Below are 6,043 nucleotides of genomic sequence, written 5' to 3' on the forward strand. Positions count from 1 at the left end.
CTGCCTCTGCCTCCCAAGTGCTGGGATTAAAGGCGTGTGCCACCACCGCCCAGCCTCTTCCTCCTCTTTCTCTTCTCCTCCTCCTTTTCTTCCTTCTCCTTCATTCAATAGAAGGGTCCATCTGAACCCCAACATGCTTGTCTAAGAGTTTAGAGATGAACTTCAAACAGCTCAACTTTCATTCCTTCCTACCCCTTCCTGCCCATTAGCAACTTCTTCTTATACCTCTTTCACAACGCCAGCCATCACCCTCAGGTCAGACCAGCTCACTCCTGCTGCTGGTATCTGTGCCCACGAATGTCCTCAGATGTGCATATCTTTCTCATGGAAGTTTGTGTGTGCACAAGTATAATATATTCATGTTGGTGTGTCCACACGTATGTATACATGTAAAGGCTACAGGCTAACATTGCGTGGCTTCCTCAACGACCCCACTTTATTTTATTTCTATTTTCAAAAATTGTATGTGATATGGATGAGTGCTTTGCCGTCTTGTATGTCTGCACTTTTGTTTGTGTGATACTCTGAGAGGCCAGAAGAGGGCACTGGATCCCTGGAACTGGAGTTACCGAAGGTTCTGAGCTATCATGGGAGTGCTTGGAACTAAACAGCAGGCAGTGCTCTCAACTGCTGAGCCATCTCTCCAACCCTACCACCTTAGTTTTTGAAATGAAGTCTCTTCATTGAACTTGGAGCTACTGACTTGGCTATGCTTTTTGGCCAACAAGCCCCAGGGATCCACTGGTTTCTGCCTCCCCAGCATCCGATTACAGGCACTGTGCATTCACTGTCTGGCTTTTTTTTTTTTTTTTTTTTTTTAAATATCAGTAGTAGGGGTCAAACTTAGGTAAACTTCATACTTGAGCATCAAGTACTTTATTAACTAAGCCATCTCCTCAGCCCCTAGCCATGGAAATGTTAATAGTTGTATCTGGTGTACTTACAGTAAACCATACCAGGAGTACTCAGAGGGACGCATTGAGGTACAATTTGTTTACATTGACTAATCCTTGTTCTCACAGTTTGAGCCTTACTGTGTCAGGGAAACCAGTGTAGGTTCTGATTCTTTCTTGTCAGTCCACAGAGCCGTGTGCCTCCTGCTTTGGCGTGTTTGTGTGTTTTTGTCTGTGTGTGGATTCTGTTTAGTTTTGTCTCTGTGTGTGTGTCTGTATCTCTGTGAATGTGCACACCTGTGTGTGCAGGTGCCTGAGGAGGCCAGAAGAAAGTGTCGGATCCCCTGGAACTGGAGTTACAGGCAGCTATGAGCTGTTTGACATGGGTACCAGGAACTACACTTGGGTTTCTGGAAAAACAGCAATTGTTCCTACCCACTGAACCATCTCTCTAGCTCTGCCATGTTTGTTGTCAATGTGTTTTCAATAGTCAGTCAATGTCATACTGAGGAGGCCTTTGGTAAATGTGGATAAACAAATAAATACGTAAATGAAAGGTTCTCAGCACAGCCCCCATTGCTCTGACCTTTTCCCTCCCTTCTTAATCCCTGATGGAGAAAACCGATCCTCCCGAAGGCAGCCTCACAACACAGAGAGATGCTCATAGGGACCCTGTTTGGTAGGAGTTATCTTCTCCACCTCACAGAAGGAGACGAGGATAAGATTTAATTGTCTACGACCTCTCCCATGGTCTAGTGTCGAGCAGACCAGGGGCTATACATCCTTGCCCATAGCTACATAGTTAAATAATTTTTGCTTGTGTGGCCTCAAGTGGAAATGCCTGTTGGTGTGCATAGTTTCATATTTTCTACAAGCGTAAAGTCGGCGCAATTGAGACCATTCACACATCTATTAGTTACTCTGTTGCTTTGTGAACTTAAAGGTTGTATGTCACAAACCTTTGATTCCTGCTCAAGTGGAGCCCTCTGTGGAGAAGAAGAAGACCCGGACAGCCTGTGTAACCTTTCTGCTTCCATAGTCCTCTCAGCTAGGAACCTTTCAGAAGTGGCAGCTGGGAACTGAGGGGTCTCAATGGACATTGTGGACTCAGGGTGGCTGGCTGTCAGAGACCCCCAGATGGGTCGCCACCTAGCTGTCTTCCCAGCTACACCTCCCAGTTAATGACTCGTTCCTGCTCATTGGATACTTACCCATTGGCTGAGCATAGGCATTCGAGCGTCAGTCCCATGGGGTAGTATGAGATGCCTGGAATGGAGGCTCACTGCCAGGAAGTGGTAGGTTCGAGGACACATTCCATTTGTAGGGATTATTTGTCCAGCTTGCTGTATGAGCCCTCTTATTCTTCCATACTTGGCCCTTCTCTCTCTTGGTTCCCAAGAATCGGCACAAACCTTTCCCAGAGCAGTGAGCTGTGGAGCCACCAGGCACCCTACCTTTCCTGCTTGCTTTGCTCGTGGTTGTCTCCTGTCTTTGGCCTCATTTGTCGGTTGAGGGAGGGACATATTTCCCAGTCCTTACCTGGCTGTGCATTAGAGCTCTTCTGTAGCAGAGCTAGGAACCCACAGAAAGCTGAAATGGTGGGGCATGGCTGTAAAGGTGTACTTTACCAATACTTAGAAGGCAGAAACGGGTAGATCTCAGTGAGCTCCTGGTCAGCCTGGTCTACATAGCAGGTTTCAGGCTAGCCAAGGTGTGGTTATACGTGTGTCTTAGTTGGTATCTCTTCACAACAATGAAATCCTATGACCAAGGCAACTCTTATAAAGGAAAACATTTAATTGGGGCTGGATTACAGGTTCAGAGGTTCAGCCCATTATCAAGGCAGGAAGCATGGCAGTGTCCAGGCAGGCATGGTGCTGGAGGAGACAAGTTCTACATCTTGATTCTGTGGCAAGCCAGGAGAGACTGGCATCCTCAGGCAGCTAGGAAGAAACTCTCTTCTGCAGTGGGTGGAACCTCCACAGTGCATGCCTCTCCAACAAGGCCACATCTCCTAACAGTACCACTCCCTATGGGCCAAGAATACTCAAAGCATTACACATAGTAAGATCACGTCTCAAAAGCAAACAAACAAAAATTTAATTACACTTTGTATGTCTATGTGTGCATGCGTATATGTGTGTGTGTGTGTGTGTGTGTGTGTGTGTGTGTGTGTGGACAGAGGACAGATTGAGGACTCAGTTCTCACCTTCCACTGTGTGGCTTCAGAAGATTGAACTCTGGTCACCAGACTTGGCAGCAGGTGCCGTTACCCACTGAGCTGCCTTGCTGGCCCTATTTTACATTTTTTGTTGCTAAAACTAGAACTCAAGGGCTCCCAGGGTTCCTAGGCAAGTGCCCTACCATCAGACTTCCTTCCTGGCCTATGCAGCTTTAAAAACTGTTCTCCTGAAGATTGCAAGACCCACTGTCTGGCCCCCCAGGAAGTCCAGCTTGCCTCATGATACCTCTGGCCCCCCTGCTTGTTCTTGACTTCCCAAACACCTAGGCCTTCAATCACTATACTATTGCTGGACCTTCTTGCCTCCTTTGGAGGCTGATTTTGGCCTGGGCTGCTCCCTGAGTGTGCCTGTATTCTGGAAAGATTTGGGTGGATAGATTATTGTGCCACGGAACAGTGAGGCCCACAAGGCATGGCGGGAGGAGCTGGCACTGGGCCTCCCAGGCAGACGGCATTCAATAAATATTCTTTAAATATTTATTAAATGGAATTACAGGGACAGCACGTGAGAGCCATTTCCAGAAAGAATACAAGTTGACTGGCATGGGTAAAAGATCTACAAGGTGCCTCCTTGACCACATCCAGTGAGGAGGTTTGTGGAGTTGTCTCCTGTTTCCGACCAAGACCTTGCCACACCTGCTTCAAAGAACAAAGTGGGCAGATGATAATAAAACAGCATGGGATTTAAATGAAACAGTGAGGTGCCAGCCAACAGTGGATACTGTAGCTGGCCAGCAGCTACTCAAACCAAGTTCCTGACAGAGAGGCAGGTGCCTGGAAATAATAGGGGAAATTGGACAGCGAGAGAAATAAGAGACCAAATCAAAACATTCTGATCAAGGTCCAATGTGTATTTCAGAGTCTGAGAATATATAGGGAGGGGACCTATCCCCCACTATGCCAGGATCTCATTAGCATCTTGTTTTGTCCCAAAGGCAGGTGAAGCAGCTCAGCAGGGTGTGACTTCTATACTGAAGTTGTAGACTTGGCTGAACAATAGACCTCACCTAGGTAGACTAGCTCTTGTGGCTAGGACAAGGCCTGGTTCAGCCCACTTGAGGCTAGAGGAGGCCACAGTTACTCCCTTTTTATTTATTAAAAATTAGCTGGACTGGGTCATAAGATATACTTATGCACCATAATCCTGCCTTGAATTAATAAACATGGTCTCTTGGCACATGACTGTCTTAGGTTGAGAGCCATAGATCCAATAGCATATCTTTGACTGCAGGCCCTCATAGCACACCTTTTCCCCCATACAGACCAAAGCCACAATATGCATATAATGCTTTCTTCATCACGATGAATAACTGCCACATCTGAGCTTTTCTGATGTCGAGCCTACATGTTGGTAACTGACCTGCTTGAGATATAAGGTCAAAAGTTTAAATGCAGCCGGGCGGTGGTGGCGCATGCCTTTAATCCCAGCACTTGGGAGGCAGAGGCAGGTGGATCTTTGAGTTCGAGGCCAGCCTGGTCTACAAAGTGAGTTCCAGGACAGCCAAGGCTACACAGAGAAACCCTGTCTCAGAACAAAAACAAAACCAAAAACAACAAAAAAAATTAAAAGCAACAAGATTAACATTATCTCTGAGGATGTCCCAGGCACTCAATTCAGTTCCAAATAAGCAATGGTCAGACTCAAGATCTGGCCCCAGGTGTAGGGGAAGTGGCTTCTGAGAATCACAAAAGGACTGTGAACTCTCAGGAAATTACTGGAGGCTCCTTTGCTGGCTAATAAAAATTAATAGCCATTATTTTAGTAGAAGCAGGTTTACTAAAAAGACTCAGGATCTGAATCTGTGAGATTCCTGGCGGGACCCCCACACTCAAATCCCAGGAGCGACGACACCACACACCACCAAGACACAGACTTGATGCAATCTGCAAGAGGCTTTTTATTGCAGCTAGCTGGGGCGAGACTCATATCCATCACAGCGGTAGAGGAGTCTGGCCCCGAGCAAGGTCTTAGGTAGCTTTTTATTCCTGTGCAGTTGCTGGGGCAAAAGGGAAGACTGAGATAAGGGGAAGGTACAGGGTGGTTTCTGATTGGTGCTGGCTCCAGCTAGGGTCCAGGGGCAGGCTAGCCACCTGGCAATTGTTTTGGGCCAGGTTGTTTCTGGGTTCTCGGGCTAGGCCATCTTGGTTCCCTTGTTTCTGGGTTCTTAAGAACTGGCCTCCTGCTGAGTCTAACCAATGGCTAAGTTCCCACAGTACAGCTTGAAAACTTAATTTTAATCTCTCACATCCACTTGATGAACCAATCTTTCAGGTAGCCATCAGGATCCGTCTTCTTTTTGAGAGAAAACACAAAGGAGCCATATTAAAACGGGATCTGAACAATTCCACGTGTTACTTTGTGGGTCCCGCCAATTAATCATGGCGTATGAACTGGAAGTGAGTGGATGCCAGTGGCGAGCGATGACAGACTGGCCTTTAGCAACAGTTTGCAAAAATTTTAAAGCAAGTAAAAAGCGAGATATACTTTTGGTAACTTTGAGGGTATGATTCCCCCTCATCTACTATTAAAAACCAAATTTTCACGATCGCTTCAGTAGCACATATACTAAAATTGGAACGATACAGAGAAGATTAACATGGCCCCTGCACAAGGATGATGCTACCACCCAATGGCTCACGAGAGACCAAACTTGCTGCAATCACATGAGGTTTATTGGAGATACTGGTACTGGGGTCGATCTCATGACCTTGCCAGTCAGAGGAGTTCGACCCCGAACACAAGAAGTCTGGAGTATTTAAGGAAAAGACCACAAGCTGGGGGCGGGGAGGGGGTTACCAAAGAAACGTGACATGAAAACAGTGGAAAATTTCAGAGGGATCCAACCCAAGGTGTTCAGTTAGGGAGGGGAACATATTCATTCTAGGAATGTAATCTTCATCTACTGGT

At 46.7% G+C, this 6,043-nt stretch overlaps 1 protein-coding gene and 1 non-coding gene across 2 annotated transcripts in view; both read left to right on the forward strand.

Annotated features, from left to right (window-relative positions):
* The window catches only part of Mgat3 (beta-1,4-mannosyl-glycoprotein 4-beta-N-acetylglucosaminyltransferase), a 53,607-nt gene that overhangs the window by 3,850 nt on the left and 43,714 nt on the right, over positions 1-6,043 (forward strand). The gene's annotated exons all lie outside the window — the stretch shown is intronic.
* LOC116083106 lies at positions 5,682-5,790 on the forward strand. Its single transcript, XR_004115584.1, has one exon. It is a non-coding gene; the product is annotated as a U6 spliceosomal RNA (small nuclear RNA).

This window comes from Mastomys coucha, unplaced genomic scaffold, assembly GCF_008632895.1.
Source record: "Mastomys coucha isolate ucsf_1 unplaced genomic scaffold, UCSF_Mcou_1 pScaffold11, whole genome shotgun sequence".
Lineage (NCBI taxonomy): Eukaryota > Metazoa > Chordata > Mammalia > Rodentia > Muridae > Mastomys > Mastomys coucha.